Source organism: Ursus americanus, chromosome 13 (assembly GCF_024610735.1).
Source record: "Ursus americanus isolate L20-20 chromosome 13, mUrsAme1.1.p, whole genome shotgun sequence".
NCBI lineage: Eukaryota > Metazoa > Chordata > Mammalia > Carnivora > Ursidae > Ursus > Ursus americanus.
In genome coordinates, this window is record NC_142139.1 from 16,885,462 (window position 1) to 16,910,981 (window position 25,520).

The window sequence follows — 25,520 nt, forward strand, 5'->3', positions numbered from 1 at the left end:
GATCCGAGTTCTACCCTGGATTCATTTATTTGGTGGCAATAGATGGGAGAGTACAGACTGGGTGGAGGGAGTGAACTAGGAAGATGGGTGGGGGAAGGAAGGGGGAATTAGTGCAGGAGAGGACCTACAAGGATTTTGTCAGCTGGGCGGGAGAGAGGGGGAGGATGCAATGAAGAGGCCCAGTTTTGGAACCCTGTGAAAGGGATGCTGGTGATGCCAGGGACTCAGATGAGAAAGGTAGAGGAAGAGGAGTTTTAGGAAAGGAGGTCATGCATTCGATTTTGGACATGTTGAGTTTGTGGTACGCCAGGACTGGAGTTTGGGGGAGTTTGTATTGTATATTTCCAAGTAAATATTAAATTTACCTAAATTAAATTTAAAAAAATTTTAAAAAATATTTTATTTATTTATTTATTTGAGAGAATAGGGAGAGAGAGAATGAGCAGGGAGGAGAGGGAGAAGCAGTCTCCCTGAGAGCAGGGAGCCTGATGCGGGGCTCGATCCCAGGACCCTGGGATCATGACCTGAGCCACCCAGGTGCCCGTTTACCTGATTTTTAAATCCTAACATCTAGGATGCTCTAATGTCTCAGCTACTCTTTTGGGGTTCATAAATTGTTACTTAAGGACATTCTGTTAATCATGATGGAGTAAGGCAATGGGGTTGCCGCTTCTCTGCAGAACCCAAGATCCAGAGAGGTTCTCTCCCACCATGGGGCATAAGGATCCTGAGAATTACGACAGGGGTGATCTTCCAGGCAAATAAATGCACCTTTCGTAAAAGGCTTCTGCTCAGAATCCCCATATGTTCTTCCACCCTAAAGGGCTCAAATATGCATGAAACACAAAACCCTTCAATTCTGGTCCAGAGGCATTTCTTAGCAGCAGATTTCCTTGTTTCCATTTTGCTCTCAGCTTCCACCTGGCCTCACTTGACCTTCCCTGTCTTAGGCCCCTTGTTAGGGTGGCACAGACTAAGGGGTGCCGTTCTCATATTCAGGAGGGATGTACGTAAGGAGCCATGTCCCACATCTCGAGTCCAGGAGAAAAACTTACAGTGAAAATGTGGAGGTGAAGGCCCGAGTTGGATGGGGAGTGGCAACAGTCAACGAGGTGAATAGTAAAGGTGGTCAAGAGATTAAGGATTAAGACAAGGGGCTGTGAGCCTAGGCAGCAGGATTTAAATCCACTGAGCACAAGGCACTATGTGCAAGCCCTTAGTGCATCTCACCTGGATAAAAGCAGCTCCTTAAAGACAACCTCGGTGAGATAGTACCAAGTGCAGGCCTTAAAAAAGACATGCTCAGTGGGCGAAGAAAGAACAGTCTTCCCCCAGCCTACCTGTAGTATATAGCGTTAGTGACTAGTAGGCCTGGTTATGTAAACCTGGATTGGACATCCCTTTCCTTCAGGATTTTGAAGGCATTGTTCTGTTGTCTTCTGGCTCAGGATATTGCTGTTGGGGATAGCAATTCTGACTACCAGTCCTTTTTTTGTGACGTTCTTTCTTTCCGGAAGCTTTTAGTATCTTTTCAATTTGACTTTGACGTGCTTTGCTGTAAATCTTTTATTGTTCAGTGTGTTGTTCCCTTAATGGGCCCTCCCTTGTGTCCTTCAAGTATGAGGAATTTTCTCATCTCTTTGATAATTTCTTCTATGATATAATCTCTGGTTTTTTCCTTTTCTTTGTGGAAATCCTCTTAGTCACATGTTAGATCTCCTAAACATCTTTTTTCTCTTATTTTTCATCGCTTTGTATTATATTCTGTGGATCTCAGTATTGTCTTCTTTTTATAGGGCAATGAAAACGATTTTTTTTTCTATTATCATCCAAAGAGTGTTCATGGTCCAGTGAATGGAGATGGGGCCGGGGAAGGCTTTTTGGCACTGGCGCTTTGTTTGGTGGGCAGGTGTTCTGAAGTTTCTCTTCATTTGCAGCTAGTCAGCACCCACATGGCTCTAGTCTTGCATGATTTGACACAACTGAACTTCATTGGTTCCTTGGATTTCTGAATGGAAACGGAAGCCTTCTTTGCAACCTCAGTTCTTCTAGCTTTCTGTGTCTCTTTGTCTTAGAACATATGTTCACGCCTCAGGTTACTAATGTAATTAAGGAATTGAAGAAGTGGATGATTACAAATGAATAGCCTGTTGTTATTAGTCTACATGGAGTGGTTTTAGTTCTTCATAGATCCTGATGATTTAGTTGGTGGGACTTCTAGCAGCCAACTCCCTGTATTGCTTGAGTGAAGCTGCTTTTCTGACGGAACATGGGATTAACCTTAGTTTTAGAATATTTTCACTTGAACATCACATCAGCATAATACAAATTTAAGACTGCCTGCTTGTTCATTGTATTTTTGAAGAGAGTTTGAGTATTTTAACAGAATAATGAAAATAATCTTTTACTTCTATCCTCTATGGAACCTACCTGTCAAGGCCTTTCCAGAGGACTCCATGTCCTGATCCCCCCTCCCCCGGCCCTTCCCAGCCCTTTAGCAAACTCTCTTCTGTTTACAATCTACCATACTGCTGCACCATCTTGGTTCTTCCATTTTTAGGCCATCTGTTGCTACCTTGCATGGCTCTCTGCTTTACCCTTCTTGATTCCTCTTCTTCCTCTCATTCTCTAAGTTGGTGTTTTTGGAAGGGTGGTTTGCGGATGTCCAGCTTTAGAATCACCTGGGGCCGGACCGGATCTCTTGGATCAGCACCTCTGGGGGTAGCTGAGGAGTCTGCTTGCTGGTCAGGTACTCCTGGGGATTCTCTTGCACACTGGATTTCCAGATATTCAAATTTCCAGTATCCACCAAGCTCAGTTCCTGACTCTGCTTCATATCTTTGGCCCTTTCTCTTGGGGAGTTCATACACTGGCAAGGTTGGCTCTCCTGTGAGGCACCAGAGGCCCCCTCGAGCTCTGACCATTTATTTAGCACTGAATATCCTAATTCCAGCTCTTCATAGGGACTCTCCCCTATGCTAGGTGTGACCATTCACACTTGCCATCTATTGGCACATCCCCAGGAGTTAGGTAATTTTCTCCTTGGTTATTTTATAGGTGAGGCCGCAGAGCCTGGGAGGGATCTGTATGGTAGGACTTGTTTAGTTAGAATCCCAATAAATGCATGTTGAATACACGGATGAGAGAATGATTTACCCTGTACACACTATCTTTGTAGACTTTATGTAAAGTCTGGATTTGTTGTTCTTTTTTGCGATACTTCTGCTAGGACTGCTGGGAGGTAGGAGAGGGGGAAACCAATGGTAAGTCATGTGCAAAAATTCACCAACAACAAAGTAGAAAAGCCATGAGAACCTCCGGAGAATATGACAGGACTAGCTGGGAGTGTCCTAAAATGAGACTTTACCCAGTAGGTTTTTTTTGTTTTTTTTTTTGTTGTTTTTTTTTTTTGGTGGAATTGTGTGGTGCTCATTGACTGTTGATCATTGCAGATCCGGGTCAGGCAGAGGTCAGGAAGGCAGGGAAGGGGGAAGCTGGGGGCTTACGGATGGAACAAGCAGTTCTGTCAGTCCTCGCAAGATCTTCAGGAAGAACACAGGGTTTACAAACCCCATTTTGGGAATTTTCTTTATAAAATTATCGGAAGAATAGATCACCGCACTGTTCACACTCTGCATATGAAACAGTGCAAGTGTCATAGGAAAAACATCCCATTACGAGAAAGCAGTTAGAATCATTGCACGTTAGAAGAATGAGGTCACTGCTGGCCAGGTCTGGCGGTGATTCGAATCCGTTTGAGTGCTCGAGAGAGGAATGTTTGCTCTAGCACAGAGTGGACGTTGAGTGCACCCCCTCCGCTTCGCAGGCTCTGAGAGATCCCAGGGGGTTGACTGCTTCCTCCACGGAGCTCCCCACTACAGCTGGGATAGAGGCTTGTTGCTCCAGCTGTCTAACCTTCAGTTTTATCTGTCTCTTGTTGACCTCGTAGTTTTATAATGAGTCGGTTTATTTGCTTGTGCAAATTGAATTTTCTTAGAGAGAAATAGAACAGAGCTAGAAAGAGGCCCATGTTTGGATTGTTTCCTCTTACGAAGGAGAAAGGGCCATGGGGCCAGGCTTTGCAGAGCCTGTTCCTGCTAGGACCGTCCCTGTTGTTGGTTTATTTTAAGGCTTCGTAGTTAAATCTGGTGGGCAGAGAAATATTGTCTCCCTTGTCAGAGGTAGAAATATCTGCAGGGTTTACAAGCTAATTACTTCTCAATTCCCTGGGAGTTCAGAGAATTTGCTTAGCAACTGGCCTGACCAGTCCCCTGCCCCCGGCTGCCCCCCCCACACGACTGTACTTACTGGTGGGGCTGATGGAGCCATTTTTGAACTAAACAAGGATTAGACATTTTGCAAAAATGGTGCCAGTCTTTTCCTCGATGGGACCTGAGCCTGTAACCCAGTCCAACAAAACGAGGGAGAACAAGCCAAAAAAAACCTTTTTAAGAGACAACACAGGCAGTAGGAAATCATACTGGTTAGGGCTTGTTTTCCTGGCTCAGGGCCTCATTCCAACCTGTTGCAATCAGCTCTAGAGTGTCTATAGGGACACCCTGGTGCAGGGGCCCCTCAGAGGAAAGGAACTTTTACATTTCTGTTTGACTGGGCTCTTTGCCAGAGGCTAAGTTCAAAGTGCAGTTTCCAGTAATTTGCTGGGACTTCTCTGTGGGTTTGATAGGCCAGGACAGAAGCCTGCAAGCCGAAGTAATATTTCCTGATTTCTGTCATTTCTTAAGAAGGGAGGGAAGGTGGCAGAGGGACTGGGGGTCGGAGGGCTTTTGTTGGCTCTGAGATCAGACGAGCCTTCCCTGCCTCCTGTCTTCCCCTGGCCTTTCCTTGTCTTGTCAAGGCCCGGGGCAGCTCGGCGCTGGGCTGGAATGGCGTGAGCTCCGTCCCAGGGCCCATGTGAGGTGCCCGTTTGGTGAGGCGGGCGGACCCTCCGTTGATTTACTGCATGCCTGCGTTATTCGGAGCTATAAAGTTGTCGAGTAATGGCAATATGTTCTTGTTTTCTCATATCTGTAGGATGAAAGTGAACATTTTTATAATCCTTCCCTCCTCACCACATTTAGTTCCCTGGCGTCAAACATGTGGGCTTGATTAAAGGGGGGAAAGAGCTACAGAGAGAAGTTAGATTTTACGTCCTCCCGTTCCCTCAAGCAGCCCTGTCTCAGAACGTGGAGGGCAGAGCCCATCTTCTTGTCACTTCGTCTTTGTGTCTCCCCCCTGTGTCTGTCAGAGCACTTGGCACATAACGATTCGGAATGAATCTTTATTGGATGAAGGGGTGAGTAGCAGTGGAATCTCATTTTAAAGAAGTATTTGGTAGAACGATGTAACTTCTCTGTCAGGTAGAGGCTCCTCGAAATGGGGCTTTATTGATTTTATGACGCTTATTTTCTGCAATGAGGAATTGTGTTCCAAACGTGTTTGCTCCAGTGCCCCCATCAGCCACTTGGAAGGACCCAGCCGAGCATGGGAGGCCGCAGGAACAGAGGGAAGAGAAGTAGTGGGGCCAGAGTTGAGCTTTCAAGGTTTCTAGCCACACAGGCATCAAGCGGAGATCACCTTTTCAGCGTCCTTCCGCTGCCTCCAGCACCCTGATATCCGCGAAAACCAAACTGGACAAAAACCCAGGAATACACCAAGGGGAGTTACTTCCTTCTTTCCCCCACAAAGTTCCTTCCCTTACTTCCGTAGTTCTTCACAATGCACTTCTTTTCATTTGCTAATTCGCCCCAGAAAGGCTGACTCTATGCGCTGCTTTTCCTCTAGCCTGGAAACTTGAATTATAGCAATTTAACATTATAACATAATTCCACTGCAATAAAGCAATTTCGGGCTGGCAGTGGTGATGGAGTGGATGTTGGTGGAAGTGGGGAGCAGGGATTTTACTACAATGGATTTTTTTTCTGTAGTCGTTTAAAAAAAGCTAGCATAAAGCCATGCTGGTATGAAATCTTATTTAAATATATTTCAGCAGTCTTGAGTTACCATTAAAAAAAACCCCAGAACTTTGTGGCAAATTGTGTATAAAACCAGGCACCAGCTAGCTCCTAAGGTAAGTCTCAGGGAGACGGAGAGCAAAGAAAGAGATGAACTTAAAAATTCTCCTTGCCAAGTAACTTCTCACATCCTGGTGTCATGAGATTGGGTAATTTATTCTTGAATGAAGCAAAGACGGCTTTCTCATCATCGGACAGCTCTCTTAGGGAAGGTCATGGATTTCCCAACACGCACCTGACGATGACACATCTCTGTTTAAAAGAAGACAGACACCTGCAGAAGACGCTAGCTTTAACATTGATTTAAAGCATGTGTTATTGCTTCCTCTCAGTTCCTGCATGTGCTAGGGGTTGGGGCATATAAACTGCGTGGTGCCTCCTCTATCTATAATGTGATGCCTTTGGCATTTATGGAGCTAACATCGTCAGTTTCAACTACTCATGAGGCATCCTCAAAGCCCATGGTACGTATAGTTTGTATCTGCATCAGGCCCAAAGCTCTGCAATTTTCTCTTGTGCATGGAAGCAAGCCTCCCACGCAGTCATTGAACTGCCCAGCCACGTCGGTGTGATTCTGTTGTTCTTCTCGTATCTCAGTTGATACAGCCCAGAACTCTTGTCAAATGATTATTTGGTTCCTTGTGAAAAAATGGACCTGTACAGAAGTCACAGTTGGACAGAAATGACAGGTGAAAGGTCTAAGAAAATGCAAGTTCTTAGCCAGAAAATATTTTCACAGAATTCGTAAACCTGTATTTTTAACCTCGTTCACTTATTAAGAAGCTGAAAGAGTTACTTCGACTTCTCCAATGTGCTGTCCTACACGTCATGGTGGATGTTATATGCTATAGTATTTAAGAAGTTGAGTATTTAAGAAGTTGAGAATTGGTATGTTAAAAACTTCTGGGGTCATGGATTTAGTTTTCGTTTTTGCTATGCTTGGGATAGCCTGGAAAAGATTCCCTAGATTATCATGCTGTTAAAATTATTTTTAGTACTTGTTTTGGGACAAGCACTATCATAGGCCCATAGTATTTAAATGAGGAGTATTGAAATGAATGACATAAACAATATATTTATAGCATCGCTAAACTACAGAGCAGCAATGTAAGTAAATGGGTATGCCTTGATTAGAAAAACTTAGAAATTAAAAGCATTAGGAGGCAATTATTCGTATTGCACAAGAATTCCTTGCTGTAAGAGAGGGTTGGCCATAGGTTATGCGTCAGGTACGGGAGGTGTTTCTTTGGTTCTTTAATTGAGGTTGTTCTGCCAATTAAGTACAGACCCCTCCCAAGCAGCTCTTCCTTTCCACCCCCATACCCGCCTCCTCTCTTCTTTTGGACTCCTTTCTTCCAATTCAATTATTCCAAAGCTGGCATAACAACTGGGTGGGAAGGAGGAAGGAACTAAAATGTAGTAAGTGTCTTCACTGTTTTACATACATTATCTCATTTAATTCTCACAAGCCCTCTGAAGTGAGGCACTGATAACACCCCATTTTGCAGACGACGCTTGGAAATACTAAGTAACTTGCTCTAAGTGCCACCGCAAGAAGGTAGAGGGACTTCCATCCAGGTTTGGGCAGCTGTGAGCCCCAAGCTCCTGTAGTGTACCCTCCCCCCCGCCAAGGATGTGGCCTGTTTGTGTTTGGGTGAAGGGCATTTCATGACCTTCCTCCTCTTCCCCTCAAGGGCTGATCACTTCATTTATAGTGAGTCTCCCTGATACACTGAAAAATACAATTCCATTAAGGAACACATCTATTGTATAAAGCAAGGAACATCTGATTCCTTTTTTTCCTGGGTCTATGAATGCTAGAGTTCAAGGGTCATGCTTGTAGTAAATACACTTCCAGAAAAGCTACTCTTTTAATGCATGTCACCTTATTCTTTATTTTCAAAATAATCCCAGACATTTTAGCCAGAAAGCTATACATCGAGGCTATAATTTTAAATTTATCACTATGCTATCCTTGTGAAAACTTTCGACTCAACTTTTCTTTTTCCCCTCAAATATGTTTAATACCACCATTACCTACTAACTGTGGATTGAAATAGCAAGTCATTATGATGTCTGAATTAACATCCAAAACACACTGGTTTTCTTCCAGGGTTCTCATATCTATTATTGTTAAAACGTATAACTTTTAAAACTCAAATGGTTTTCCCAAGCCAATTCTCTAATCACAGACATAAATTTCACTCCATTAAGGAAAGGAAACCAGGCAGTATGACTAAAGTTAGGAATATGATCAAATTTCAAGGGAAGGAAAAAAAAAAAAGATTAGGCGTGGAATTTTTTCCATTGCTTTTGCTTGTGAAACATGGTTAAAATAAAACCCTGCTTTCCTGCGCACATAAAGTGTGCAGTCCTTTAAAGTGAGAGGTTAGATTTAGGTATTGCTCTGATTTGGCAGGGCATTTTGCAGGGAGTCAGTATCTGAGGGCCGCCCACTTTTCCTTGTAATGGCAAAAGGGGTCCAGGACTGGTGAGAGCCAGTAAGACAGGTTCTCTTCCTTTCTGCATCATCGTAGGGTGGTTGGAAGTTACTCAGTTGCATTTTCTCCCATGAAATACCTGTTGCATATGTATGAGTCCTCTAAAATAATGATGGTCCCTGAGAACTTGTGATAACTAGGCAGGCCTAGAGATAAGGAACAGAGATGTGCAGTGGGGGCCGGGGGAGGGGGGTTGGGAGTCTGACTCCATATGCTATGGATGGTAGATTCAGTGGTATTCTTTTGATTGCTACTCCTGAAAATACCTCAGCCCCTCAAGGGTTGCTTTTTAATGTTTATCAAGATTTTTTTTTTATAGGAGTCTCTTTTCAATCTCTTAGACCTGCTTTCTTGCTATTTTTAAAAACTCAGTTGTGTTCAACTATTTCCTAAAAATGTTAACTCTTCTGTTACCTGTATTACTACCTATATTAAGAAGACGAGACAAGAGAGTCTCTGTGTCCACCTTCACCAACATGCACATGTTTCCCTTGAGAGTGTCTGTAAGATGCAGGTTCTCGATTTCATAGGAATAGCCATATATATGTTTTAAAAAATACTCAAGGTAATATAAAGTAATTTTTGATGCTTACCTTATAGCTGATATACATTTATATAGATTGAATTTGAAATAGGTCATTATAGTTAACAGAGCAGGAAACATTTTTTAAACTTCTTCTAGTAAGTTGAAAAGGAAAACAAGAAAAGTTTATTTTTTAAATCTGCACTATTGTGGAAATGTGAATTATTAGAAATATACCTTTTGGGAAGCAAAGCAGCAACAAGTATTAAAATTTAGAGAAAATGATAACATATCCTTCAACCCAGCGGTCTCACACTTGGAGATCTGTATCATATAAAAAATATCTACAGTTATCATCAAGTGCCTCTCTGTTGTATCACCCTGTTTTAACGTTTTGTTTATGACTTAATGGCATTATCTCCTATTCTGCTTGTCATTCATTCATTCATTCATTCACTCTCTTTTCCCATCACAATATGAACTCTATGAAAACAAGAACTGTGTTTATTTCCTTACCCCTGGAACTCTAGCATCTAGAATAGTCTCTGGCACAAAGTAGGCCCTCATTAAAATCTGTTGAATGAAAGGAATAAAATACCCATAGAGCAGGATGTATGTTGAAGGATATTTATTGAAATATTATTGTAGTGACAAAAGCCTGGAATCCAGAGGATGCCCATTAGTGAGGGACTGGTTGGGAGCCCCATCATGCCTGGCTGAGCGGTATCATGTAGAAGTTAATGACATGGATCTAGTATCAGGCTGCCTGGGCTTTAATCCCTCTATTCATCTTAAATGAACAGCCTTGGGAAAAGTGTTAAGTTTCTATGGCTCAGTTTTCTTATGCATAAAATGAGGACAACAGCAATACCAATCTTGTAAGGTTTTTGTGAGAATTAAGTAACACAGACAAATTACATGGGAACAGTCCCTGGTACATAGTAAGTACTCAATAAATATGAATTATTCTTATTTCATGAACTAGTAAAGAAAGTGAATTAAATGTCACTTACCTTGGAGGAAGTTCCATGATGTACTGTTTAGTGGATAAAAGATGATACAAAGAAGTATATGTAATGGATACTATGTTTATAAATCTAACAGTAATAAAATCCTATGTATATGTTTAATATGTTTATAAGGGCATAAAATTACAGAATATATATATAGTAGATATAAAAGCTGGGTGGGGGAAGAGCAGGATTAAGGGGTGGGAAAGAGGAGAAGGGAAAGCTGAAACAAAAAATGTCTAAGTGATAAGAAATTCACATTACCAAGGCATTATCAATACCATGATTAAAATTCCAGAATATATGTGTGTATGAATGTGTGTACGATAAGGTGCTTAAAAAGTGAGTCTCTAAATATGAATGGTGGTTGTCTCAGGGACACCAGATAATTTCTTCCTTTATGCTTGGATATATTTGAATTTTGATAACAAGCATGTATTGTTTTTGTAATCAGAAAAAATTTTTTTACTATAAGGGAAAAAGAAAAAAGCAATATTTCTTTATTTCTATAACTCTCTATGAAAGGACGAGAGACACCGCTTGGTTGGCTGTGTCTCTCTTCTAGAGGTTTCGGAGCCTGGGGAGTTGTGGGTACCCAGTTTGGAAGGATCACTTGGCCACGTGGTCTGAGTACAAGATGGAGTTAGTTTTCAGCAAATTACATGTCTGCTACCTCAATCTTCTGTTTTGGAAAGATGAACTCAAATCTAGGGATTATATGAACCAAAGGTGTTGTAAACACAGGGAAATGGACCACAAGATTCTTGAAAACAGGAGCAAAGGGAATCAAAATGCCCATATCTGCACGTAATTCAGCCACAGCAGGCTCTATGGACCCCGAATCTAGAAATTTTCTTAAAATTCCACTGTATCCATATCAAAGCTTTGTTCAAAAATCCAATTACCTTTGTTGCACTTATAAGATAAAGTTGAAATTCTTAAGGCTGGTCTTCCAGAGTCTCGATGACTCTGCTTACTTTCTCTCCCACGATTTATTTAAATGGGCTTGCTTTCTGCTTTCATCAATGTGGTCCTCCAGTGTCCACTCAAAATCTCTCCTTCCCTTGTTCATGCCCTTGTCCCTACTTTTCCCTTTTCTGAATCTTACTCAGCCCTTCAGCTGTGGCTCCAGTCTAATCTTCCCTGAAAGAATTTTGCATTATTCTGGTCCCCAGGGACTTCTCTGCCCTGTTCTTCCTCTGAGTCTCTCATATCATTACCTTCACCGTTCTGGTCACTTAGCACCCAGGGTGTACTCCCTTAAGCAGTCATCCAACCTCATAATGTCATTTTTCTCTTCTTCAACCAGGAAACTCGTCATGGATGAGGCTTGTGCTTTTTCCTTTCTTCTATTTCCACAGTTCCTAATGCATTGATTTGGGTATAATTGGCATGCAGTAAATTTTTTGCTGATTGATAGGTGTAATTTTAAGCTTGTCTATCTAGATCAGAATGCCCACCCACACATGGAAAGCAACTTTAAGAGCCTTTCAAACTCTTGGATATGTGTGTGCGCTCAGGGATAGGAATCTGTTTGTGATAAGTGGGATGACCGGAAAATGAAACTAAATGAGAAACATTTAATTTTTGAAAATTGGAACCTGAAATAATAATAGGGACATTAGTAGCTAACACTTTTATAGCTTTTATTATGAGCTAGTTTGTCCGAATACTTAACATGTATTTACTCATTTAATCCTTAAAACAACCCTATGAAGTAGACACACTATTGTTAGCCCCATTTTACAGAGAAGGAAACACAACCGATCTGGTTCCTACACATGTTGAGTTTCTTTAAGCTGTTTAATTGAAATATGAATTTGATGATTTTTGACTTGTAAATTGACCTCTATGGCTACATCTGCACAAAAGACAAACTCACATTACTCAAGTACTTTGTAGATGTTATGACTATGATTCTGCTTAAGATGACTTTTAAAAGAAATGAAGTTGGTTTAAAGAAAAATTAATAAACATCTCCCAAGGAGAGTTTTCTAAGGCAGACATGTTGTGAAGAAGCTATTTATGTTTAACTTGAGAATTCTGTCACTGCCTTTGGGGGGGGGGTGTTTTTAAAAGTCAGTATATAATTCCTAAAAGAAACTTAATAGTTAGGTCTGGTTTTAGACCAAAGACAGCTTTATTATCTACCTCATTCAAATGATCTTGGTTGTGTGTATGATTATGATTTTATCCCCAAAGGCTGAAGGTTTGCTATGAGCAACAGGTGCTCAAAATAATTTTCTAATAGTCTCCAAAGGGGATTTTAAGCCAAGAATTCCTAAGATAATGGCAATATTTTGTTACTCAAATTCTGGGAAGACCAAGCCATTATTCCAAGGTGGGACAACTATTCAGGGGCAGAGACAGATGAAGATCCTGGGCTTTGACTCTACTCCACTGCATTTTCTGCTGAACTACACTACCACTAGAGGTCTCAGTGACGACTTCTGGGCTGGCCCTGGAGGTAGCGTTGGGGGAGAAAAGAGAGCAGTCCCTGGGGGAGGTGACGTAAGAATGTGGTGCTCTCCTTTGGGAGTACCAGATGGAGTATTAAAATGGTGAAAACTGAAAGATTAGTCAATCTTTGTGGTCTGTTTAGCTATTGTGTGTGTGGGGGGGGGGTAAGGAGATTGTTGGATTGATGTTATGTTCCTCACTAAGAAGAAAGAACAATAATTTCTCATGAGCCAATCTTAAGGGTTTGAAGGTTCAGAAGCTCTAAGCCAGGCCTTCATCCAATTTTGCGGACATTTTTAAGCATTTACTGTGTATCAGGAATTATTCTAGGTACTTCACATATATTACCTCATTTAATTCTCCCAACAGCCCATCGTGATGGCAACTATTTGTATGGTTCCTATTGTACACATGGGGAAGCCATGTTGCAGAGAGGTTACACAACTTGCTGTAGTTTGCCCAAGATTACATTGCTATGAAGTAGTTGAATTGGGATTCAAATACAGGGAGTTTGGCTACAAAACCTCATCAATTAACAAAATTTTATTATTGAAAATTTCAAACATTCACAAAAGTAGAGCGAATAGTGCAATATTGGGAGATACCATCTCCCAGCTACACCACTTGTTAACTCATGGCCAATTTTGCTCCACCTGTATCTCTACCTACTTCTCAGTCTCCCAGCTCCCTTCCTAGATTATTTTCAAGAAAGCATAGATGTCCTGTCATATCATCCATAAATGTTTCAGGAAGTATTGCCAAACAAATAATGGCTTAAAAAACACACTTATTTTCGTAAGATGGGCATAATAACTGTTGTCTCTTCTTTTTGTGACATTGGCAACTTTGGAGACCATTGTTTAGATTTGTGATATTCTATTATTTCTTATTAGTTTATTTGCTGGAATACTTTCCCTATACCAACTATTTGATTATCCTGATGTATAGTTTGCATGGGGAAGGCCAGATAGATGCTATATTCCCAACCACCTCTGCACTCTCTCTCTCTCTCTTTTTTTTTTTTAAACTAGTTTCAATGAGTTGGTTTCTTTTAACATCAGCCAAACTTGGTTCACTTCATTTGTTTAAAGTATCATAATGAACTTATGGATGCTTAAACATATTTGCTCTTTATTTCATGCATTTTCTTATCAATGCTCAAATTGTTCCATTTGGGCCAGTGGGAGCCTCTTCACGTTGGGCTTATGAGTCCTTCAGTCATTATCAACAGCTTTCTTATTTTCTGGTATGACAAGATGTTCTAGGCTCATCTTGTGTATGCTTGTCTCTAAGCCTAGAATTAGGTGTTTTTCCAAGGAACTGGCATTCTTTTATGGGAAACAGTATTGTTTAGACACCACAACCTGGATACGAGGGGTGCTTATTGCTACTGGACTGATTGTCGCCCTCCCCTTCCTTCCTCCTTCCTCCTCCCACCTTTTCTCCTTTTCTTTCTTTTTAAAGAGAACTAAATAATGAATTCCTACTGATCCTTATTTGTTTTGTCTTTCTATATAAATTTATATATAAATAATAGTGTTTCAGAATAATATAAATTATTATTATTAAAGCGTGATTATAAAAAACAGTTTAAATTTATTTTCCACTTTTCATCTTTAGAGTATATGCCACTAGGGATGTACAGTCAAACGATTTAACCAGTTCTTCTCCGTACAATATACCAACTTCCTAGGTAGTTAAATTTATTTGTTTCATTTTGCTTTAGAGTTGTAGTGTAGATATCTTAAATTTTATTTAATTTTGTTTTAAAGTCATGTAAAACAATGTATTCAGAGAAGTCTGGCCTCCATTCCTGTCTTCCCCTCCTCTGTAAGTAATTTTTATTTTATTTATTTTTATTTATTTTTTTTTTAAGTTTTTTATTTATTTATTTGACAGAGAGAGACAGCCAGCGAGAGAGGGAACACAGCAGGGGGAGTGGGAGAGGAAGAAGCAGGCTCCTAGCGGAGAAGCCTGATGTGGGGCTTGATCCCAGAACACCAGGATCACGCCCTGAGCCGAAGGCAGATGCTTAATGACTGTGCCACCCAGACGCCCCTCTGTAAGTAATTTTTAAAAAACTTGATTGCTTCTCTTTCTATTTTTCATAGCGGCAATATCTATATACATAGATATTGGTATCTCCCCACCTCCACTTTCTTTGATAAATGTTTGCTTAATATACACATTTTCCTCCACTTAAAAAAAAAAACAAACAATTTGATACCATAATCTCAGCGGTCACTCCTTAGCAGCATATGTGCATATTTCTCATCCCCTTGAAAGCTGCATAGTTTATTCAACCAGTCCCTGAGCGATGGCCGTTTGAATTGTTTCCTGTCTCACTTGAAGGTCTGTCCATATGTTGGTCAAAATCTAAAGACGTTTATGTAGGGGGAGAAGTCCCATTCTGGCAAAGGGGTAAAATTAGATAAAATGTATTCTACAATTTGGGTTAACCTCCTATTTATCATAGTTTATGTAAGGTAAGAGGATCTTTCTGTTCAGTAGTGGGTTTTGGGAAGTAATAGGAGAATCAGAGTCATGTTGTTTCTTAAATATCCAGTTGGTTCCTAGTAATGGAGATACAGACTGGTGTAGTTCTCCTACCTTAACTTTTCACATGTAGATGGTAATGTGCTAGAAGCAGCTACTAGCTTCCAGGAGATCATTTACTCATATGACACTGACATTACTAACATACTATTCTTGGCTTCCCCCATTTTTATCTCTGCCTATATATCTATTATTTTTTAAAGAGTAAATTTACCTTGTGTATTCAAATATCACTCTATGCAAATGTTCATCTTCTGCTTGGGTATCTTTCCACATACCTCCAACCTAAGGCATCTAAAATTAAATGTATTGTCTTGGATATCTTGCATACAACGTGAGAATGTGTGCCCTATTGTCTGTCCCTATTTTCTTTTCTTTTTTTAAAAGATTTATTTATTTATTTGAGAGAGAGTGTGTGCATGCATGGGGGGAGGGGCAGAGGACAAGAGAGTATTCTCAAGCAGACTCCCCACTGAGCATGGAGCCCAACATGGGGCTTGATCCCAAGTCCTTGGGATCATGACCTGAGCCTAAATCAAGAAGTTAGGTGCTTAACCAGTTGAGCCACTCAGGCGCCCCTGTCTGTCCCTATTTTCAATGATGCACTATTCTCCTAGATTTAAAGCCACTGGTGGCATATCTCTATTTATTTAACCTTTGTACTATCTAATTTGACCAAGTCTCCTAGATTAGGTATTGATTTACCTGAGGTCATATGAAAACTTGGACATGACCGGCATATCCAAAAAAGACTCCTTAAGAGAAGTCTATATCAGCAACAGTTTGTCCTTGGCCCCTTCCTGTGGATCAGTGGGTTAGATAAAGATATGAAAGCATACTGGTCAAATGTGGCTATTTGGAAGAAACACTGAATGTGTAGAATAAAGTACTAGGAATAATGATTCAAGAAGCTGGAATAAATGAGCTCTAATTAAACAAAAGACACTGATCACATGCCCCATGCAGTCTTATTAGGAGAGAGTGACCCGATGTGAGAGGGGTTGAAACCGTATCCCAGCAGAAACCCTAAAGTGCTAGGTGTGATAGCCAGAAGGAATGATGAGGTCGACAGTGAAAAACCGTGGCAACCCTCCAGTCCTTGGCGGGCTCTCCTGTAGCAGAATCAGAACTGACAATGGTGAACAGCTCTGGGAAGCAGAACCAGGTCCAGTAGATGATAAAGGTGTATCATACGGGGTTCCACAGAGAAGCAGTGCCAGTTTGAGTGTGGGCTGAGGTATTTATTATAGAAATTAAACTTTACACAATTGTGGGAGGATCAGGGAAAAGAAAGGTCCAGAAAGGGGATTTGGAGGGTCAGAGAAAGAGTCATTCCTTTAAGAAATGAGTGAAGCACTGACCTAGGTGGGCAAGTCGGAGCTTGCAGGGAGATCTGAGAAGACCAGCCCATGGAACTGCCGAGGCAGGACGGGAAAGGGGGAGCTGGTGGACTGTCTCTGGGAAGCTCTTGCCTCTGGGGAGTTACAGAGGGTCCGTGACTGAGTACCTGGTAGTGGGACACTGTGCGTCAGTGGGGCTCACAACTGGGAAGAAAAACTAAATGCAGAGTAGAGAAGAGTGAGTTCAACCAGGCTCCTCTGTGTCTCTCTGCCACCATATCTGACTGAAGACTTCACTCTGCCTCTCAAAATCTTGCCCAAGGTCCTCTTCTGGAAACTCTAATCCAGAATCCTAGGGGGAAGGGAATTCTGGGACATGCATTGACCAGACTAACCATGTTCACTGTGACATGCCCAGCACAAAAAGAGGCAGGCTTTGCTCAATAAAAGGAAGAATTACAGGGGTGATTTTAAGTTTGCCAAAGCGTGAGATACCTCTGGAGATCATGAGGGAATGCCCACATGGCAGGGATATTGTAGATGGACCCAAGCGCTGGGCATTTCGTTTGTCCAGAGGCTAAAAAGAACGTCCACATGCTGCCACCATCATACCTACTCACTTACCTACATCTGGACCTGTGCACCCTACGTTTTGTTCCTTTGTCCTTTTCCATTTTTTGTGAACTGGTGGTTAGATTCAGAGATTGATCTCATTCAGTCTAGATGATAATTATTTCTTTTTTAGCAAGAATAATTCCAAAGACCAGACTAGTAACTATTGTATCTCTTTTGTGACGTCAGTGGCCGCTGATGGTCATTCCTTCACTTGGAGGAAGCCAGACCTCTTACCTTCTTTGCTGTTGTCTTTTCTACGGACGGAAACTAAGCCTTCATGACGCTGGCCAGAATGGGTGTGGCCTAGAGACAAAGGATTATGTGCACACGTTCTTATGAGCATGTCTGTCTATGTCAACATGCATCCCCACATACATACCCCTGTCAGGATGAGTTATTTCTGTGCTATCGAGGAAGAAGGCCTAGGTGACCTTAATCAGCGCCATTGGACGCTAGCCCGAAGAGGAAGGACAGGATCGGCAGCAGTCGTGTATTGTAAACATTTACACCCCCAGAGAGTAAGCATATCATCCCGTATACTTTATTTTCATACGGTGTTTTTGTACTCTGCCTCCTGGGAGATAAAACCAAATCCTTCCATTTACACTTCCCAGCGAGGCGGGGAGGGGCAGCAGAAAGGGGAGACTGGGGAGCCGCCACAGCCCTGCGAATTAAGGGATCAGGCATCGCTTTCATTGGCCCCAGTGCCAGCCCAGCCTGGGGACCTAGGTGAAGCGTCTTTGAAGCTTTCACTTTATGGAAGTCCATAAATACAATTTGGTGCAGATCATACAGGACCCAACTAGTTTGGAAGCTAAATCACCTATAATGTCTTCACAGAGCTTTTCTTCGGCGGAGAAGCAGCAAACTCCTTTGCTGAGGCAGGGAGCAGGTATTATAGTGTCTTAAACTGTTTACACTTTGGAACGCGTTTTTATTACCTTCACAAGTTAAAAGGTCCTATTTTTTTTTCTCATTATTTCCTTTGGTTTTGGCATTATCCCCTGAAAGAAGCCTGGATCTTTCTGCTTTATGGTTTCTCCAAAACAAAACTTCTCAAGGCAGTTAGGGGATTGACACGTGACGTCGATGGGCTTGAAAGGAACCTAGAGGCATCTTGTAGGTGAAGAGTGAAAGCCCCCAGAGGAAGGAAAGGTTCTGCTTAGAACCTTTAGTCTTAGCACCCCAGAAACTCTTTAGTCTTTAGTCTTTAGTCTTAGCACCCCAGAAACTCTTGGGACTTTTCATTGCATTAGTTTGTACCCATGACATTGTTCTTTTTATATGTAAAAATGGTTAACTGATGGCTACGTCATATGGTTCAACCTCTGTAATTTAAAGATATATTGGGCAGCCATCCTTAGCATTAATGGATCCAAGGTCTTACGAGGGTGAAACTAAGAAGGAATTCAGTTACATAAAATTGTTACAGGCAGATGAGGAAATGTACTCTACTGGAAAAGAAAATTAGAACATACTGATTTAAATGACAACCTCGGCACCTGGCTGGCTTGGTCAGAGGAGCACGGGGCTCTTGCTCTCAGGGTTGTGAGTTCAAGCCCCATGTTGGGTGTAGAGATTACTAAAAAAAAAATAAATAAACTTAAAAAAAGTAAATCACAACCCTAAGATCTCCTAGAACTAATTCCCTCGCTGAGAGTGTTGCAAAGCATACCTTTCATAAGTTTCTTAGGATATTAGTTGGAAGGCGATTTTGTCCTTTCGTGCATAAATGTGTGTTCCTATACCCAGGAGGAGAATTAGATTCCACGGAGTACTTTGAAATGCTGAGGGAAGTAATAAGGTCAAGGCTGGCCCTTTGTCTGGTGGAGGCATCTACAGTCCTGAGCCATTGGTGGGGGTCACCATTGGACAGATTTGGATAATTGATTTTATTATTCCATTCAGAGATGAAGGGGCAGGAGCATATGGGTCTTACTTTATCATTTTTAAGGGACGAGGCATTACTTTTTAACAGGCCAATTTATGAATTTACAATGCAAAATCTAAGTTTTTGATGAGTTGGGTATTTGGGTTAGCTGGCCGGTACGTTCCCCTTTGAGGATGAGACTTAGAAACGCAGTAAATATGTTTTGAGTAAGTTTCAATGGATTGTTTTAAAAGTCTCTTTTCTTCCAGCTATGCTACTATCTGGAATCATTTTTCTCCACGAGAAAGAAATACTTGCCAAGTAGGCAATCTATTTTAATTAGCCCCAAGCGACATTTGAGAGGGCCACTCTCTTTGATGGACAGTGTCAGCGAAACACTACATTTCCTTCTTTTCTCTTTCTCTCCCTCCTTTATACTTAAGATACGGTTCCTCTGCTTATCTCATTTCAACACCAAACTATTTCATTCCAATACACCTTACATGTTATGATTCTCAAAGCTTCCAGATTTACCAGATGGCACATTCCTTGAGGGAATGAGTTGGGCTTTTAGGAAGCAGGATACACTGAAGGAGGCACGCACTTTGAGGCAGAGAAGCCCGGGTTCAAACAAACAGTGACACTTTTGACCACAATTTGGTGACCTGCGAGAATTGCTTAATTGCTCCGACCTCTGTTTCTTAATCTGTAGAAATATGAACAATAATACCTAACTGAAGGGTTCACAGCCACTGAGTGAGGTTGATTAAAAGTACTCAGGCTGAGTATTTAGTACCAGGTGCTGAGTAAGGCTTAACTTCCTTGCCCTGTCTTGCCTTCATCTCTGAAAGGCACGGTACCTAATATGTACTCAGTACACATTGGTCAATCTTCCCTGATGATGCAGAGTGAGACCCCTTAATGTTGGTGGCAAATTATCTGCATATCACATCGTAGGATGGCTCGCTTTTGGAAAATCATCTTACTAAGCAGCGCCTGTCAATATTTTGTATGTAATAGCTACCCTGAGAGGAAAAAAAAGGTTATTTACTTTTCTGAGAAAGGCTGTGGTGGTTATATTGTCATTGTTGGCAGGTTTTATGGATATAAAAATTGTAGTAGTCTTTGCTGGGACTCCCTTTGCCTCCTCAGCAGTTGAGTGGCTCGGCCTTGGATCACTAATTCCAACCATCTTGTATGGATTTGGGTTAGTTAACCTCAGAGGATGGCCCTTCCTCATGTAGCCTCCGTTTGAGGGTTACTTTTATGGCCTTGTAGTACTTTACGCATTGACTTCACCACTCAGTGCTTGCATGCTTTTAAATGGTTGGAGCCAATGAAAGCTTTCTGAAATAAATCTGTCTTGGGCAGTATATGGCAATTTCTTTGTGAGTAACAGATGGTTTAAAATCTGATTTAACTTTCCTTTTTCTTGCCTATGGGTTCTTTGCCCAAACTTTATAAAGCTAAAAGGTTTTAAATTTTTTTTAAAAACCCCTGTGAAGATAAAAAAGTACAAGATAATATGTGCTTGCAATTGCTTTACCAAGGTTGCAGGAGAAATAAAAACAAAACAACACAGCGAAGAAGTTTCTTTGTTAAAGGTCTGGAAAATGCAACTTTTGGATAGATTTTTGGGAGACCTGTTTTGCATTAAAATACCAAATAAAACAAAATGATGGATTGTTTTGGCACCATTTAGGTTGAGCCTATGTGATGAGAACTGTACATAAAAGACAGCCAGCTATTGTCATAGTTGACAGATTTTTGGGTACCGTCTACTTGTTCAGTATAGTAAAGTTCCAGGGGTGAGGAACTTTTCCAAAATTCGTATGCCAGGAACGATGCAAACTTCTGCTATAACAGAGGCTGACATTATCTTTCCAGGTCCATAGATGTCTGTAAGCTCTGGTCTTGCCTGGGAGGCCGCGTGAGGTCCCGTGACTTTCTGTGCAGTGTACTCTCGTTGTGGACGTGGCTTTGTTGTATTTTTTGCAAGTCTGAAAGTTGCCTTACAGAATGATTGGCTTGGTGCAGAGCTTTCGAGGGGAGCAGACAGCTCAGGCAAGGAGAGAATGATGCAGTGCACGTCTTAGGAACAGCAAGATGATGAGTTTCATTAGGGTAGAGGTCGTATCTGGGGCTTTTCTGAGAAATAACGCTGGAAAGGTAATTCAGGGACATGTTTGGAAGGCTTGGAGTGCCAGAATAAGGAACTGGTACTTAATTTATTAATTTTTTGGCAATGTGCATCGATTTTCATCCGATGAAACACATGTTGGAAAAACTCCTCAGGAGGCCAGTGATCTGGAGGAGAGGTGATGGGGTTGGAATTGGGTGGAGGTGATGACAGGAAGCATATGGAGACAGATTGCTGTAATTCTGCCATATTACACTTAATGCACTTGTACGACAATGTGACATACGTCACTAATGGAGCATATTGTAAACCTATTAATAGAAATAACAGAGGCCTGACAGTGAGTCCAGGGTTAAATAGGGAATAGTATTTGCTCAACCAATACTCATTGGAGACCATCAAAACCTAATGACACCTTATTCAGCAATTCGGAGTTTTTAACATATAATCCCTGTTTTTAAGCCTCATTTCATTTTTACAACAGTTCTGAAAGGTCCCCCCTACTGTCCTCATTTTGCAGAAACTGAGCAATCAAGAGGGTAAGTACCTTGCTCAGAGTGTAAATGTGGCAGAAAGCAGACCCCGAAACCATGGTTCCAGGGCCTGTCCATTTCCTGCCGTTTTTCTCTTGCCTCAGCTGTACTCAGTGACCCATTAATTTGCAATGTAATGAATTTGTTTGCTAATGTGGCCTTTTCATCATTTTCATCAAGGGAATGTTAACCCCTCCCCCCCACCTCCATCCATGTTTTCTATTTACGCTTCTAAGGGCAGTATGAGAATTGCCTCCTGAATCATTGCTGGTTGATGTTGGCACCGAGAGAATGGAGGCATGTTTGGATTATACATATTTTAACGTACCCCTATAACACTTCCAAAAGCAGGTCAGAATCTTTAAGTGCTGAATAAATGTTAGCTGATGAGTGCGTTCCTGGGACTACGAAGGATGCTTAGGAATGTGCCTTAAATGGAACATTAAATGATCCCCTGGTGGCTTGAGATGGTCGGTGCTTTTCTAAGTGCCTCATTTATGGCCAGGCCTGGGGAGACCTTAGCTCCTTGAGTTTTATTGTTTGCAATATTTGATATGTTATTTGAAGTAAATTGAAAGCATTCCTTGAAATGCTTCTTTCTAGTCTCTCCCATCTTTGTACTCAAAATATCACTCTCAGTTGAATTTAAAGATTAATTCCTGTCTTTCAAAATATCACTCTCAGTTTAATTTACAGATTAATTCCAGAAACAAGATTTAAGGTTTATCAATGAATTGCTTATGGGAAGCACTTGATAAGGACCAGATTTCGATGATGAGATCCTGCACTTCTAGCCTAGACTAAGCCAGAGCCTGATGCCATCACAGAGGGACTTGGGAGGGAGGGAGTATATTTTTCATACAGAAGGCATGTTACCATATGTGGCCAGAGGGAGAACTGTGACAATTTAAAAACACAGCTTCAAATTCATCAAGAGGTGGGAGGTTTGTACCATCCTTTTTTTTTTTTTTTTTTTGAGATTTTATTTATTTATTTGACAGAGATAGAGACAGCCAGCGAGAGAGGGAACACAAGCAGGGGGAGTGGGAGAGGAAGAAGCAGGCTCATAGCGGAGGAGCCTGATGTGGGGCTCGATCCCAGAACACGGGGATCACGCCCTGAGCCAAAGGCAGACGCTTAATGACTGAGCCACCCAGGCGCCCCCGTACCATCCTTTTGAATCTGGATGTACTAACAACTACTTTGAAAAATAGACTATGTCAGAAATGATGCTGTGTGACTTCCCAGGCTAGCTGATTTAAGATCGAATGGTCTGCCATGTTTACTGCCTCATGTGCTCTGGAACTCTGAACTGCCAAGCAAGAGGTGACCACCCTGGGGCCATCGTCCTAGGGCCATCGTCCTAGGGCCATCGTCCTGGAGAGGTCTTTCATCGGTGTTCTCATTGACAGTTTTATGGAGGTCAGCCTTTCAGCCATCCCTGCCCAGGAGCTAGACAGGGAAGCGAAGCTTCAGAAAAGCCCAGCCCTAGTTGAATACCAACAAATTACCAATGTTGATACCTTGTGAAAGAGAAGAATCACCCAGCTGAGCCCTGCCCAGGTTACAGACACATCCAACCGTGACAGTGGTTGTTGCTAGTCAGTAAGTTTTGAGGCAGTTTGTTATACAGAAATGGATAAGTGAGACAGAATTTGGTGTCAAAAGTAAAAAGAACTGAGATAATGCCTACTTGTGCAAAGAAGTCTTTGAGAATTAAGTGGTTTCATGGTTGTATGTATGATATCAGGTGCAAAGGGAAATTTTTCTGCTGTTCTGAAAATATCTGAAAGTGTGTGTGTGTGTGTGTGTGTGTGTGGTTAAATAGTAAAGACCAGTGCTAGAGTGAATCATTATACAGCTGATTTCTCTTCCTCGTTCTCTGCCCCCTAGAAGATGATATCCTAAATTCTTGCTATTCATAGTGTGGTCTGAGAACTAGCAGCATTGGTTTTAGTTGGGAGTTTGTTATAAAAGCAAAATCTGTCTTTACCCCAGATTCTGAGTCAGAACCTGTTTTTAACAAGATCTCAGGAGATTTTAATGCACATTAAAGTTGAAGGAACACTGGTTTAGACCTTACTGCACATTATTATTGCCACTGCTTCTGTCACTACCACTAAAACACAAAGGAGGGCATCACTTTTTGAACCATGTGCTAGTGATATATACGCATTGTTGCATGTAATTTCATTCCTAGAATAACATTGCAGCATAGATATTCTCATTCTTACATATACATGAAGAAACTGAGGCTTAGAGACAATTTGCAGGCAATTTGCCCAAAGCCCCACAGCGAGTGAGCACCAGTGACAGGAGTTTGATACTCCAGGCCCGTTTGCAAAGCCTGCACACAACCTCCCACCCACCAGGATTCAAGTATAGTTTATTTGGAAGGTGATTCCAGGCCACTCCTGTAGGGGAGTAGGGAAATGAAGTGGAAGGAAGGAGACTAGGGGGCGCCTTATTGAGCAAGTTACCATTTGGGACAATTGGAACTTTCTGGAAAATGACTTGGAACATATATATCTCCGGGTTATTCCACTTGAGTGATGAGGGAGCTGTGATATCTATACAGTCATGGGCAAAGGGCTGCTTCGGGGGATGTTAATTCCCTGGTATTTCTGGGAAGCCAAACGTGAACAAAGTGGGCTCATGTGGTGATGGAAAGCTGTTAGGCAAAGAAAGGCAGGTGCTGGCAGTTGGAAGTGTGGCATGGATTACAGCCCCAGGAGATGGCTAGGGCACAAACAGTATCTGCGGCACTCTACACTCCTGTGTCTTCCCGAAAGATCCCTCAGATATGCATGTTCCTCTTTATTTGTATTTATTGGACCAACTGTTGTTGTAGAACTAAAGGAAATATACACAAAGTCCTTATTTTTAAGGTATTGCCATGTTTTTCAGACCTAAAAAGAAAATCTCGATAATGAAAAAGATGCCATCACGTCACTTTACCTTAAGCTTTCATCACTGTGTTCTCTAGCATTGCTCATCTATAAATACACATACTGTTACATTGCTTTTTAAATTTAATGTATCATTACCACTTTCTAAATGGCTACCTTGTCTTTAAAAGAGCAATTATGCATGGCTGCAAAACATCCCATATGTGGCTACCACAATGCATGGAAAATGAGTTCCCTATTGCTACGTATTTAGGCTAAGAAAGGTGTCTTAAGTGGCACGAGTGTAAGAATAAATACTTTTTTCAGCATGTGAATGCAACTCAGTTTATTCCACGGTGACTGAGATACTTCCACAGGCTTTATTTCATTCAAGAAATATGTATTGTGTAACTTCTACATGCCCAGCTCTGTGTTGGGGATATTGTAGGATACAAAGATACAGACGGTCTTTGTCCTCCAGGAGACAGGTTTATTTGTGAGGCAACTGGTGAAAAGTTAAGTAGCAGACAAGAAGTTAAATACCATAAGAAGAAATGCAATGTGCTAACGGGTGCTAAACCTGGGCCATGTCTTAATGAGTGTAGAAGTGTGGGTTATACCAGAGGTCTCTGAGTTTGTTCTTTATTATCTTATAGTTCTATAACTCACAGGCAGAAAAGTATATTGGTTCTAAAGACACTTATGAATAGGAAAGATCTTGAACCCTTAGATACATATTCAACAAGCACCTATTTATTGGAAATATCAAGAAAAGTATGAAAGTGTATGGTATGGTCATACAGATTGCTGAGGGCCCCAGATTTCCCCATAGGTTTGCTTTCACATGGAGTTGCAGTTTGAGCCCAGGGCCATCAGACCCCAGAGCCGTGTCCTTGACTCCTGCTCTATGCTACCTGCTGAAAAAAAATGAGGATAGAATACTAACCGATGCTTTATATATGGACACGAGGATTGATAAAGAGGTTCTTATAATATAATGCCCATTACTACTCAGCAAGTGATAGTCGCTGATGTAAGCATAAAAGGAACTTATTAAAAAGATGCTGGGTAGC

General features: G+C 41.5%; 1 long non-coding RNA gene across 9 annotated transcripts in view; it reads left to right on the forward strand.

Annotated features, from left to right (window-relative positions):
- The window catches only part of LOC148109061 (uncharacterized), a 229,516-nt gene that overhangs the window by 33,348 nt on the left and 170,648 nt on the right, over window positions 1–25,520 (forward strand). For all 9 annotated transcript variants that reach the window (XR_015726481.1, XR_015726484.1, XR_015726485.1 and 6 more), the window contains exon 2: window positions 14,405–14,567. This is a non-coding gene — a long non-coding RNA (uncharacterized LOC148109061). The remainder of the gene's footprint in view (window positions 1–14,404; window positions 14,568–25,520) is intronic.